Genomic DNA, 15,265 nt, shown 5'->3' on the forward strand with positions numbered 1-15,265 from the left:
GTATGTAGATGGTTCATGTATGAGAACAAGTACAGGAGAGTTAGTGGCCGCTTACGCAGTCACAACAGACACTGAAGTCGTTGAAACAAATTGTATTAACACTTTGTCAGCTCAAGCAGCAGAGCTCATCGCTCTGACACAAGCCTGTATTCAAGCCACAAATAAGAAAGTCAACATATACACAGATTCACGTTATGCATTCGGAGTCGTCCATGACTTCGGCGTACTGTGGCGAGAGAGAGGTTATTTAACTTCTCACGGTGCCCACATCCAACACGGACCCCTCATTCAAGCCCTATTAGACGCGATTCATCTACCTACTGCAATATCGATTATGAAATGCAAAGCCCATACAAAAGTTACCGATATCATTTCCCAGGGTAACGACCTAGCTGACAGAACAGCTAAACAGACTGCTCAGAATCAGACTCATACAACTGACACGACAAAGACAATAGTTCCGACACCAACACATTGCATGACAGTTAAGGATCCCGCCCTTGATGTAATTGACATAAAGACACATGCTACACCAGAAGAAATAAAGAAATGGACTGAATTAGGAGGGATCCAAACGGATCAAGGATGGATGACGAAGGGAAAATCTATATGGTTTCTTCCCGACTCCATGGTTCAAGTCATCATTAACACAATACATAGTCCAGCGCACCTAGGAGAAAAAGCTATGCTAGACAGCATTCAACACATTTGGTTCAACAAGCACTTGCGAGCAGCAGCCAAACAGAAAGTACGTACCTGTATGATATGTTGTCAGTTTAATCCAGGTAAAAGCATTCCCGTAGAGCAGGGTGGATTTCAACCTCCCGATCATGCTTTTGAAGTCCTCCAGATGGATTATATCCAGATGGAACGATGTCGAGGATTCAAATATGTTCTCGTAGTTGTCTGTGCTCTTTCCCGTTGGACAGAAGCCTACCCGGTTTCAGATTACACTGCCCCGACTACTGCCAAACAGTTAGTTCGAGAATTCTTCCCACGATACGGTTTACCACGTGTTGTATACTCAGATAACGGCCAGCCATTCTCATCCGAACTAATGAAACACGTTTCACTTCTGTTAGGTTACCAATGGAAATTCCACTGTGTCCGACATCCCGAGGCAGCAGGTCTCGTGGAACCCCATAATCAAACTCTGAAAATTAGATTGTCCAAAGTATGTAGAGAAAAAGGTGTCGATTGGATAGTAGCCTTACCAGTTGCGCTCTTTTACATGAGAATGGTAGCACATTCTCGAACAGGGCTATCCCCGTATGAGGTGATCTTCGGTAGACCACCAAATATGTGGGGGACGCCTATACCTCGTAAAATCACTGATGTTGACTGTAATATGCTGACAGATTACCTGGCTTCCTTGATGTCTGCACTACAATCTTGTCGTTCACAGGTAGCTGCAGCTTTTCCCGATAACACTGAGGTGAAGCGCCATGACGTGGTTCCAGGTGACCTGGTTCTTGTGAGGAATTTCGACCGGAAGACCCAGCTGGAGCCTAGGTGGCAGTCGCCCAAGCTCGTCCTGCTGACAACAAGGACAGCCGTGAAGATTGAGGGACGTAAAGGGTGGTTGCACTCGAGCCACATAAAGAAATTTTATGGACTACCGTCCGATGTGAATACTCAGCCCTGCATTCCCTCACAGACAGACTCAAAGCTCCCCTTGGTTGAAAGGACGGAGAACGAACTCTATAAACTGAAACTAAGGTCTAGCAAGTCAGACAATTTGATTGTTTAAGTCCTCTCCAAGGTGAATCGGTTGAATTTGTCTCTGACATGTATCCTCTAGACCGAAATAGAGAGAGAAATAGACAGATACAGCTTAAAAAACATGCGTACTGTAAATCGCTTCGTAGTCACTGCATAGTGACATTATTAATTTTGTTTTTTCTAAGTCTTCTGATCATCATTTCTAGTGTATTGCTACATATGTATTACCCTATTTCTAAGCGTGCTTACAATGCTACTGCTGAACATTCTTTTAGTGAACTACCTCCGCATGAGTTGTCTTATAGATTTGCGCTGCGCAACAACACTTTTATTAGTATGTTACATCATTCCCATCAGACCAGCAATGCTACCAATTGTTGGATATGTGGCCGACTCCCTCCCTATCAGAACTATAAGGGAGTTTTGCCTCTCTTTCCGTATCCGTTCACACACAATGGCTCCTGTGGAGCATGGTTTAGTTTGATTAATTCCCTAGATTCAAATTCAGTAGTTTATCAAGACAACTGGGTATGGGGAAACCTGAACCTAGTTTTGCTTAAAGTCTGCTACCCTAACAAGGAGGGACTTCCCAAAAGAACAGGAACTGATCTAGAAAATGAAGTATATGGATTAGGTAATTTTACACTTAACCTCATGATTCTGAATGTTGAATCCGAAGCTACACCAATCTTGCCCGCTATGTCAGTATTTCCAGTTAAAGGTGAATTATGTGTAAGAAAGAATGGTTCCATACACATGGGCCATAGTAAATGCACCACTGTAATAAAATTCAGTGATCAAGGCAAGTCTACATTTAGAGCTTCTCGTCATTCCTACTTCATATGTGGCCAGACTGCATATATACGTTTACCTCTAGATTGGGATGGTACCTGTTACATAGCATTCCTTCTGCCACCTGTTTTCCTAGACCCTCCTGACTATCACAGAAATACCCATTTAGTACACAATAGACAGCAGAGAGATCTCCCGATTGTCGATTACACTGAAACGGCATGGGAGCAATACACAGATTTCAATAAAGGTTTCTTTCCCTATATAGGTACAGTCACTAATAGTAAACTGATACGTAGATTAACTAGAACCCTTGAAGCAGTAGTGAACGAGACTACTTCAGCCTTAGGCAATTTAACAGAAGAGCAGTCTGCGATGCGGATTGTTGTGCTTCAAAATCGTCTTGTCCTTGACGTCATCCTGGCCGATAGGGGCGGAGCTTGTAGGGTCATCGGATCAAGTTGCTGTGTTTTCATACCAGAAAACTCGCCGTCAGTATATAAAGCCATAACTCGCCTTCATAAGATTATAAGCCAGATGCACCAGAGTCCAGGCACCTGGACTTGGTCCGGTTGGTTCTGGAGCGTGTTGTCAGCCTGGGGATGGAGGATTCTATCCTTCCTAGGTATTGGCTTTCTCATACTATTCAGTTGCTGCTTATGTCTACAATGTGGGCCAGCGATTTGTGGTTTGTGTGCCACATCGTGTATTCCGCATCCAAGTTTTCGTTCAAGATCCCGGAAGAAGAAAGAAGAACAAATGATGCTATATGAACAGATTGATGGATTGATGAAGATCGATATCTCCTGAGGGTCCGTAGGGGACAAGGAGGGAATGAGGAAATATGAATTTTATGATCAGTTATGTCCCCTATCTTAGACCCCAACGGCTCCATGTACATGCTACAAGTACATGTATGTTCCCTCCAGTTCCAGTTATGAAGACGCAAATACATGTGCATCCACCGTCAATATGTCCTCTTTCAGACCCGCCATGAATGAGTCGGATATTCCGTTCCTAAGTATGAAAGGCCACCGACTTTATGTGGTTCACTTTCCACGTTTTACAGTTCAGGCAAGTAGGCCCTGAATTCTGCCATCAAGCCTTTTCCTGCCTTCTGCCTCTGAAAGCTCCAGTCCGAGCCCGCATCAGTATCCATGAACTTTGTCCTACTCCCTGCGTGGCTAACGGTGCCTGATCCGGCCTGTTGCCTGCCAAAAACTGTATTTCACCTTCAAGATTATCTGCTCTGCTCCTCATCCGATGCATTCCTGTCTAGTAGTTTAGGTAAACATTCTTCCAGCTACCGAGCAAAGGGCCAGGCCTCACTGTCCTCATGCAAGTAATTCATAGCCCCTGTTACTATGGAAGATTCCTGCCCCCTCGCATCTCATGTAGACACTTAGACGCTTGTACACGCACTAACAGTCAGTATAGAATAGATTCCGTCCGAGAGACCTTTCCTTTTGGATAATACAGTTCTTTAAACATAAGATATTAGATATGATTTGGGATTAGGTTGACATGACCCCCCAGACTTCTGTCTCCACATGTAGAGCTAAATGTCAAGTCCCCTTCACCCCCTAGTTGCACGTCAATCACACGTCATGCGGCTGCGCACGCATCTCTGCCAAGTATTTCTGCTGACATTGCAGGATTCTCTTATGGATCCACCCACCTGTGACATCATGTTTAATGACGTTTTTAGTTTACGCCTATGTTTACGCCTTTTTTCATTACGTATGTGTATTATTATCTATATTATCAGCTGTTACGCCTCCTGCATCTGTCTTAATGTAATGCTTTTCATATAAATATCTTTACTTGTCAATAATGTATTGCCTTCCCTTCCTGAACCCTCGTGGTGATGGAATTTGATGCCTATGGTTCGAACCATAATTCCTTGTAAGGAATAAAGCCTTTCAGAACCTCTAATACCACGGATTCTGCCTCTTATTTTTACTGAGTTATTCTTACTAGACTTTACCGCATAAAAAATAGTACAGGTAATTAAATATTTACCACAGTACCATGCTGCGCCGTGTCCAACTTGTTTGCTAGTTGTCCAGTTTTTAGGGACTAGAATGTCTAATGACGTCTCAAGCCAGTGATTAACTTTAATGTTGTCAGATTCAGGGTAGTTTCCTAGCACATACTATCGAGAATGGACGCCCAGGCACCCATAGAGAGTTTAGACCAGTTCCGATTTCAGGATTTTCCCCTTTCCCTTGGCTGTCCACCCTCCTGTGGGGTCCAAGTAAAGGGGACCACATAATGATCTGACCAAGGTAGTGGAATGGGTTTTTCCACTACAAGGCTATCAATATTAGAGAAGAGCGGGTCAAGAAGGTGTCCTTTTTGGTGGGTAGGACCGGACACTTTTTGCTTCAAGCGTTCTTTCGTAAAGTTAGACTTAATTAATTTTTTTTACAACATCTCTGAAACCGATTCTAACGATAACCTGTCTGGCCTTAAACCACCATCCAACTTCACACCTAGTATTGAACAGGTCGGCAAAGAGGTAGAACTGTTTGAAAAAGCAATCCTCAATAAAATTCAAAAAATTCTCAAATTTGTTCCTTTTCCTCCACATAACATCTCTAGGGAAGAAAAGATTGCTCTAACCACACTCAAGGAGAACACAGATGTGACGGTAAAACCATGTGACAAAGGCGGTGGTATTGTCATATTTAACACCAATGATTATAAACACAGGATGGATACCCTACTGGGGTCTCCCAAACATTACACCAAAATTACCAACAATCCTGAACCAAAACAGAAACTTAGAATTCTCCGTATTATGGAAACAGCAAAAGAGAGGGGAGAAATCTGCCATCAGGAGGCTGAGTACCTCACACAACTTTTACTAGGTTCCCCATTATTTATGGGGTCCCGAAGACACATAAAAACCATAAGAACCCTCCTTTGAGACCTATAGTCTTGACGATAGGATCAGCCACCGAACCCCTCTCAAAATATATCGACAAATTCTTACAACCACTGGTCACTACTCTCCAGTCGTATGTCAAAGATACAGGACACTTTATATCGAAAATTGAAGGACTTCAATATAACCACAACCAGGAAATCCTGGTTTCGATGGATATTGAGTCCCTCTACTCAAATTTTCCACAGAAAGAGGCCCTTAAAGTACTTAAGGATATAATTGAAACTGAGACGACTCTTTACAACAACAGATTTCTGATCGAGTGTCTGGAAATTGTACTAGAAGAAAACTTCTTTGAATTTGATGGAAACTTTTACCATCAAATTCAGAGAGTTAGCATGGGGGCGGCCTGTGCCCCAAGTGTTGCCTGTTTATATATGGGCCACTTTGAAAAACAGAATATCTATAATGAAGTTGCCCCCTTCCATGAAAATATCCGCTATTGGGCACTTTTTACCGACGTATTTTCTTTGTTTAGAGGGGTGACCAGGATACATTCAAAGAATTCATTCTGTGGATTAATATAGCGGATCCCAATTTAAAATTTACGGCCCAGATGAGTGATCAGAAATTGGAATTTTTGGATGTTATTGTTGAATACCAGGATGTCCAATTGAAAGTATCACTTTTCACGAAACCCACATCCAGAAATACGCTTCTCCACTTTGACAATTTCCATCCTCATAGCCAGAAGGACAGCATTCCATTTGGTCAGTTTCTACGACTCCGTAGAAACTGTACCTCCATCAAAGATTATCTTCATCATTCTGAGCTGATGAAACAGAAGTTTATCCAGAGAGGATACCCCAGGAAATTAGTCTGAGACGCCCTCAAGAGAGCTCGGTTTTTTAACCGAGACACTCTTTTTTTCTCCCAAGTAGAAGAAACACACAGAACAACTTATGTGTGTTACAAAACATTCCTCGATCAATCACAAGATTTGCCACATTATCAATTCCCAGTGGCACCTACTTAACCTTGACAATCAAACACCCAGGATTCCCAAACCGCTTTTTGCATTTAGGCGAAATAAGAATCTTAGGAACCTGTTAGTTAAGGCTAAAATTTCGCACCTGAAAAGCACTTTTATACTGAAATCCATCACCGGAAATCAACCCATCCGTGGCCACCACAGATGTGGAACATGCCACACATGCCCCAATGCCATTGTAAACGAAAGTATCAAAATCCGAGACCGAACTATTGAGTTGCGTGAAATGACTAACTGTAGAACCTCCAATTGCGTCTACGTTATCCTGTGCCCTTGTGAATTCCCCTATGTTGGAGAAACAGATAGGGAACGTAAAGTTCGCATAGGGGAACACAAGTCCAACATTAGACGCGGGAACCTTTCAGCCCCTTTGGTGTCCCACTGGAAAGAGGCTAAGCACAATGAAAATGACTTACGCTACACCATTTTGGAAACAATATGCAGTCACAAGGGCATTGATAATAACAACATTCGGAAATAACGGGAGGTATTCTGGATTTTTCTTTTGGACTCTAAAAACAATGGCCTGAACGAATCTCTTCAGTGGGCAAATGCCATTATGTAAACAGCACTTAATCCTTTTCCGCATTCAGGTACTTTCTGGGTTTCATTTCGAACCTTCTGTGTGAAATGTCATGCGTCCTTAATCCATTGAACTTTTCACGAATATTCATCTATTTTATCCTGTAGATTTCTGTTCCAGGATAACTGTTTACCATGATGACGATTTTTGAACAGGACCCTTCTGTGTTTTTGTTTTCTATTGATTTGCTACTTTACCATTTGAGCTATTCTGCTGCCTATTCTGTTACTTTTCCCCTGATTATTGGTTCGTTCTGTGCCCTATTTCATTCGAAGATCGTGTGCCCCTCGGGGTTTCATCTATTTTGAACTCTTTATGCGGACCATGTTTTTTGTGTATACCGATATTATCCTCCTATCGGCTTCACTAGTGCCTTGTTTTGGGCCCCTGTCCTTTTAAATCTTGGCCACCATCATGTGCTCCTAGATTCTCTTTCCGGACACTTTCGAACTAGCCCGTCCCTCCGGCATTATTTAAACCTCGCGTTTCCCTGCGTGTGTTTTGCAACCGTTATCGGCAGGACGCTGTTTGAATGACTTTATCGAGTGGCCATCTGTTTGATCTTTAAGCGGTTATTTGCCTGGTGAGAACTCTGAGTTAGAGCACTCCCATATACTCTTGTTTTTTCGCTCATGTTAATCTTCAATGTTTTTCTTAGCTCCGGTTCATTATTTTTTCAGGAGTTCTAAAAGGAATGCCGCTGCCCGCGTCCCACGCAGGGGGACATCAGCAGGGCAGCCTTCTAGTGGCCGCCCGTCGGAGCCCCCCCCCTGCTCCGCCTCTCTAGTGAGGCCGCGCCTCGGGGAGGGGATGCCCCTAATGGGTTTGTCTTGGGGAGGCGTGCCACTAGGGTGGGCGAGGCTTGACCCCCCTTTTTAGGCGCCTCACCCCCTCAGTTCTTCCTCTGCTTCCTGCGCCGCTCCTCCTGGCCACGCGTATTTTCCTGCTGGCCCGCCGCCGCCGTCGTCGTGGTCGTCATTATTACGGTATGTCCATGCTCTTGCCTCCCCCCGGCCCCGTCCCTGGGTTAAGCCCGGGTAGTACAGGGGCCCTGTGGTCGGACACCACGGGGGGCGGAGGTGGTAGCATGAGGTCGGGGGCGGCGGGCAGGTTTTCGTGCGGCCACAGCGGGATATGCTCGGGGCGAGTTTAGGACGGCCTGATGCCGGTCACTCCTCCTGGTCTTGCGTCGGGTTTCGAGAGCCGGTGGACGGAGCTCAGGGAGAGCTTAGGCTTCGCATGTATGAGGCCCCGGGTTCGGCTCTCGGCATCTCCTGATTTCTGCTTGCTTGGCTTGGTGGTTGGGATGTGGACCCGTTTTATTTGTCGGGCGTAGTTATGGACTTAGCCCGACTACTGGGGGCCCCTTGTGGTGCGGGGGAAATGGCGCGAAAGGGTTGCGTAAGTTAAAAGGCCCAAGTCATGTAACTCCCCAAGTACCTGAATATGTAATGTAAATACGGGCCATGTACAGAGCCCCGTGGCCGCGCCCACACTCGGTGTTTCTGGGTAAATCACTTAATCCCCCGTGCCGGAATGCGTAATGTAAATACGATGCAATGTACAGCACCCCAGGACCTGCGTGTCGAGATCCCGTGGGCGGTGTGGTCCGCTGGCTGCACCGCCGACTGAGTGGCTGTACCGTTGGCAAGACCAGAGCTGGCTGGTTACTGTTAACTCATGGAACGTGCCGGATCATTTCCCCTCGGCGCACGCGGGACTCTCTCTGCTGCGCCGCTGAAATTAGCTTTGATTAACTGTAGCAGGGATCGGTGGGCCTCTTTGGAGCCTCCCCGGGGCGCAGTTAAACTTCCTCGAGCCTGGCGCCCAGAGCGCGAGCGTCAGCGGGTAGGCGCTAACGAGATGGATGTGAGGCGGCCCAGTGCGCAGACCTGCCTGCAAGACACAGACCACCGCCCCTCGCGCATCCCTCACGGGGCAGTGGTAGAAGCGGAACACAGATCGGTCGGCGACCTTACACGTCCATCCTTTACTATCCTGCACATGCTTGCTGGGCGGGGCCTGTCCAGAAACACGTCCTGTCAGCTCTGGCACACACTTTCCTGTAAATGTATAGTACAGTTATTCGTTAACACCGCGCCTTCACCACACCTGGCTATGTGGGGAATTCTGAGCATCTTGTACATGCTGGCTCCCTTCCAGAACCATCTCTGGCCACCTTACACATCTGTGCCATCCACCGCAGACTTCGACACATGAGAATCCATCGCTGAGACAAGGCGCCGTGACTCGGCCCATCACAGGACTGGCTAGTGACAGCATATTGGCAACTGTTTCGTTGAGGCAATCTTCCCTTCCTACAGCATGCTAATACAAATCAATGAAAGGATCGGTAAAACAGCTAACTCTGCCGTAATACCTTTTCGGCCATTAACTCCCTACTTTTGCTTCCTTTCACATTGTATTATTATCCTATTGTGTACTTCAAATGACCAATAACTCAGCAACATCTCCTTGTTTTTTCCTTTCTACCGCCAATAATGACCTAGCATTCTGGGGATCTATCCTAACTAACCAGATAATACAGGTTTCATTGAATATTCTTTCAACTTGAGTTACATTAAATTAGATGATGGAGTCTTATTCTGGCTTTGTCTCAAACTAAGATAAATATTATCGAAAGATTTCGGTTCATTCCTACCTTTATAATTTACTTAAATTAAAGTTTATTTCCTGGAGACGGCATGAAATTTGAACTAATATTTATAGCGATAAAATCAGTTTCAATAATGAAATTGGCTCAGCACCTCCTTCCCTAATTCAAAACCTAATGCTAACCACCACAATTTTGAACCTATGTGCAATTGCGATTTTAGGCACTGAAATTATTTACCGTTTGTGTAACGTTTGTTATATAATGTTGTTAGTTAATGTTATTGACTGATACAACTTGAACTGCAATTTCGTAGATTGAATATGTAACACGAGGTAACCTTATCACACCTTTAACCATGACTATTAGTCCAAAATATTGTTAAACTTGTTGACTTCTATTTAATTAATTTCAAAATAGTGTAATTGTTTATTCCACAGTATGGCTTGCTGTCACCTTGTGATACACCTGTGTGGATCCACAAGCTCTGTTTGCGAATCTCTCAGTTTATGCATAAACCCATTATGTTCTGCTCCTAAAAGAATATGAAATCCAATCCCACATTTGTTATGTTATACTAAATTTGTAGAGCACCCGTACCAGATTGGTTTCCTGGCGCTACTCTGAAACTTGTTAGAGTGGTGTGTTACTCATATACCTGTCTAACTAGCCATGTTTTAGGAGTTAGAGGGAAGTCATGAGGTCTGTGCAGGACCTAATCTCTGGAGGTAGGGGGTTCCAATATCTGGGACCTAGTGTGATAAACCTAGGTCCACCCAAAGTGTTTCCATGTAGAGGATCCTTGGGGAACACCACATGTAGTTTTAATCTTGGGGGTCGTGACGTGGACAAGGTGAACATTTGACGTCACCACATTCATATCGTAGAATAAATAAACGAGAGCAGTATTTCTTTTTTTTTTTTTTGATTCCAAAAGAAAATTACTTTCGAGATTTTCACCATAATCACTTGATGTGCCATTGGCTTGACTATTGGGCAATGTCCTTTTCGAAGGAGTACAGCTCTAGATATCATTCACCCAACACAGGGCATCTATGAGCGACACCAAATATTTACAGCTCCTTGTGCTTACTAAAAATGGACCCGCTCCTTAGTTCCCAGCACACAATGCACTTTAATGTCATCTGGCTCTGGTGCCTATCAAACAACTGACAGCCTCTGGCACCTTCATACAATAAATAAACGGTCGCAGAAGAGGCAAACCAGGCTAAGTCTCGGTAGACCATGTCACTCTGGGCTTTCCCTTGCCTCCCTGTGGAACAGGGAGAATAATCTTAAAGATGTTAAGTATGACACACAAACCCAGGCCATCCGCATGTCTCAAAAAACAGCTCAGGCTGCTGCCTTTCCTGTATAGACTAAGCTGCCCCTATGACTATGAGTTGCAGGAAACATTACACCAGCTGTTACCGAATAGCAAGGCTAAAGATGAAAGGCAGCAGCATATCTTGACTTAAGCGTGGAACTCACGCTAATAAATACCTTCAAGATGTTATGTATGACACACAAACCCAGGCCTTCAGCTGGTCTCCAAAACAGCTCAGGCTGCTGACTTTTCTGCATAGACTAAGCTGCCACTATAGCTGTGGTTTGAAAGAAACATTACACCCGCTGTTTTCGACTAGCAAGGCAAAGATGAAAGACAGCAGCATCTATTGACTTAAGCGTGGAACTCACAATAATAACATTGGTAGATCAATGTCCGTGTTACACCTTTCTACAAGCTGACCATTGCATTATGGTTGAGACTGGGTTTTAGGCTGAACCTTTGACATATACAAAATGAGCCACGGCATTGCATGGGTCCAGAGACATGGCTGAGTGAAGCGGCCTCACGACTTTTGTGACCGTGCAGTGCAGGTACGACTGCCCCTCAAAATTTAATTTAACTGACAACACAAAGATGAAGCCCTACATGTGTACATATGAAAAGCTGAAGTATTGCCAGTGGCGCAGGAGTCTCATGTAGGTATTAGACTGGTTGCTGCGTTTTGCATAAAGGGGGGGTTGCCCATAAAAGTCTCTAAAAATTAGCATCATCATGACTTGAAGTTGTATAAAAACCATTTGCCCTCAAACGACACTGCATAAGGACATAATAAATGTGGGTTTTACTCCCATTAAGTGCGTGCCTATGCACGATGATGCCGGCCCGATCCCGAAGGCAATTGGCACTGGTGCACCACAATGCAAGCTTGCCTGTATCACAAGAAAACCTTCCCCAACTTGGACATACACACAACCGCCTCTAGTGTCCTGCAATACCAGCTATTCCGAATCTGGCTGACGAAAACTACCATTGGCCAAAAGCTAAAACTAGTAAAAACTATACCATATGTTTCTCAAAACGCTTACCATAAACCGTAATGAGTACAGACTCGTCATAGATCACCCTGGCCCCCCAAACCTTTCCCAGGGAACTGGAGAGAAATGAACTCAATTGCGCAGGCCTGACCAACCGGGGTTGTGCCACAACACGCTCCGCCCCCGTTAAAAGGGGCGGGAGTATTAGACAGATCACGTGATCCAAAGGAGGATCTGAAAAGAATGTGCCGCACTTCCGGGCATCGACCCACTGTGCGTGCTGGCTCGCCAGGCGGGCGGAGCAGCGAGGGGCTGCTTGCCCTGGATCGCCCGTAAGATAACCCACTTATCGTCATACTTATGTTGTATGAAATAAACCTGCAGCAGTTCTTCACCCACAATGAAAGTGTCAGTGTAATCTTTGGGTGACGTCTGTGCATGCGTGTTGAGTGGAGCGGATGACGGTGTGGTCACTATACTAAGATCACCCTCATTTGGCAGGCAGCAGTTCTCGGAACCCATATATCCATCTCATCAACACGAGCCTGCCCAATATACTAAAGGTATATTTTTTACGGGGTGGTTATGATTAAATTTACTTTTTATATTACGTGTATACGTTGACTTACAATATCTTCATTTTGATTAACATGTATTGTTACCTGCATCTAAAACTGCGAGTTTAATTTTGAAATGGGTTACTTTTAAAACTTCCATCTCAAACTTTATCTCCGTTTAAAGAATGATCGGTTTACATTACAGCTATCGGCTGTTTATCTTGCAGCGTGTCAACTTTAGTGCGATTATTATTTTACTATTTTTCATGTCCTAACTTCTTTATTTTCAGATCCGTAAACATCAACTTGGATCTCTCAGCAGTTTTCTATTACCGATAGCACTGTTTTCATTTATCCTAACTCTACTCATCGTAGAATACCACCTCAATCATAGAATCATTGGCGATCTACAAGGATGGTCTTTTCTGACCCTGTTATCCTTTATGACCAACTTAGGTTTCCTAATTCTTTTGGAAAATAATAGCCCTCGTATCCTGCATTTGATACAACGGAATGTCACCCTTTTTTTTGGTTTTTTTCGTTTTCTTTGCTTACTTTTAGATAGACGACATTCTAGAGCAAACACACGCACTGTGTGAAATTCTTTCCATATTCAGCGTGTTTTCACGAATTCCTGCTAACTTCAGCCTTGCTCCTTATTTCATCTAATTTTCAGGCAAGTTTGGGTCGTTATTCAATGTTAGTTACCCTCGATTGGCATATCATCATCTTTGTTTCACTTCGAGCCTTGTGATATTTTTTCTGTATTATATTTACTCTATAGATATATTGGATTCATCACTCAAAATTTCTATCTGGTACATTTTCATCGCTTCAAGGATTCTTACACATCTAGGTGAGTCTTTGATAATGCAAAAACCCTTTTTTAATATGTCCACTCCTTTCTTGTAGAGCTAATAAAAGGAGTCGTCCTTTGAATCCCCAACTAGACTTTTTATATCACTACCCTTTCCTTTTTTATGTTGTCCTGACTCTTTTCATTTTCAAACTATCTTCTGATTAATTTCTACACTGTTGTTCTTTTTGCTCGATTTTTCTTCACTCGTTTCTTTTTATATTTCCAAAAAATCTTTCCCTTTTTTTTTTTTGTCTTTTCAGATTTATTTCCTGATTCCCTGTTGTTTTTGTCATATTGTGTTTATAAATCAGTTCTTCTTTTGCTTTTGTTGCTGTTTCATCTCATCGCTTTCTTTAAAAAAAAAGTTGTTTTGTGTCAAGTCATTTGATTATGTGCAGTTTTTATTAACCTTTGGGCTATTCATCTTACATTGAATCCTGTTTGTTAGACCTGTCAGCCCTAGGGTGGTCTCCCCATCTATTTTTGATCGTGCCTCATTTTTTCCACCCTCATTTTTATGTTGGACTAGGTCTCCGGGCGCCTTTTCATTGCCAATCAGTGTTAAGGTGCAGGTGCTCCCTTCTCCCAAGATGGCTGCCACAGACCCCTGCTACTGCAGAGTGGTCATTATTAGTAGCACCCTAGCTGCCAGGAGCTGGCTGGTACCCCACAACAATGTTGCGACACCAGCCCGCCTTTTTTGTCCCATAGGTAGAATGGGGAAGCTCCTGGAATGTGCTGGAACCTTCTAGAAGGGAGGTGTGGTTTTTACTTTTGCCGCCTTGGCTAGAGGTCACCTGACCTAGGGCTACTTAAGTGAGGGAGGGAACTTTTTCTAGTTAGTTGGCCAGTTGGGGTGAAGCAGAGCTGGAGAATCCATGCAGGAGTTTTAGGCGGTAGGGCCTAGCCAGGGACTTATGCCTCTGAGAGTGACAGGGCTTAGGTGCTGCCTCTTAAGTGAGTGAGGGATCCTGTGAAACCCACTGATCTTGCCCAGCAGTAGGAGGACCCAGGGAACCTCTGCCCAGCCTGACTAGGAAGGACCTAGTCGCCAACTCATCCCCTACCCCCCAGGAACAGAACCCCAAGGGCGCCAGTATCACCTGCGCCGCAAGAACTGAATCCTGAAACTTCATGACAAGAACTGAATCCTGAAACTTCATGACAAGAACTGAATCCTGAAACCTCATGACAAAAGCTGAGTGCTGGAATTTCATGACACCAAGCTGAATACTGAACTTTCCTGCGAAGACTGATTGCCTGACTGCTGGGGATCAACCAGGTACTAGTGCTGTGTTCCTCGCGCTTCCCAACCTGGCCTGGGATCCCCCGCATTGATCTACCGTCGAGCGCGGAGCTGGCTGAGCTCCCGCTTAATTTGTGACCCCCCTGGTGCTAGGACCAGCAGCGCGATCACTGCCGCGGCCCGTAGGCCTCAGGGACGTGTCCACGTCGAGTCGGGGCCCGCGGAGAAGCCCGGGGCCCCGTCGCTGCCGTCGCAGCGTTAGGAGGAGGAGCGAGTGTCCGTGACGTGTCCCGCGCCGTTGCGCGCATCTAACGAAGGGCCCGGAGCGGAGCCGAGCGACGAGACAGAGGTAACCCCCGGGGGCTGGGAGGTAGCGCGGCCATGTGAAGGCCTGGGACTCGCCCCCCCTGCTCCCCGGGAGACTTGGGAAGGCCCCGGTGCGCCCCCTGCCGAGTGGGAGCGACACCGCATGCAGAGACTGTGACTTTCCCCCCTCCGTGGGATTTCCCTCCGTCCCTCCGGACTTTGAATTCCCCCTCCGTGGGATTACCCTTGCCTGGGGACTGCCGTCCGCTTGACTCACAAGTGCTCAATGCTCCGAGTGTGTTCACCTGTGCTCAATACGT

General features: G+C 45.1%; 1 protein-coding gene across 2 annotated transcripts in view; it reads right to left on the reverse strand.

The window, feature by feature from the left end:
• BIN2 (bridging integrator 2) overlaps positions 1-15,265 on the reverse strand; it is a 210,956-nt gene that overhangs the window by 74,978 nt on the left and 120,713 nt on the right. The window lies entirely within an intron of this gene.

Source organism: Triturus cristatus, chromosome 4_1, assembly GCF_964204655.1.
Source record: "Triturus cristatus chromosome 4_1, aTriCri1.1, whole genome shotgun sequence".
NCBI lineage: Eukaryota > Metazoa > Chordata > Amphibia > Caudata > Salamandridae > Triturus > Triturus cristatus.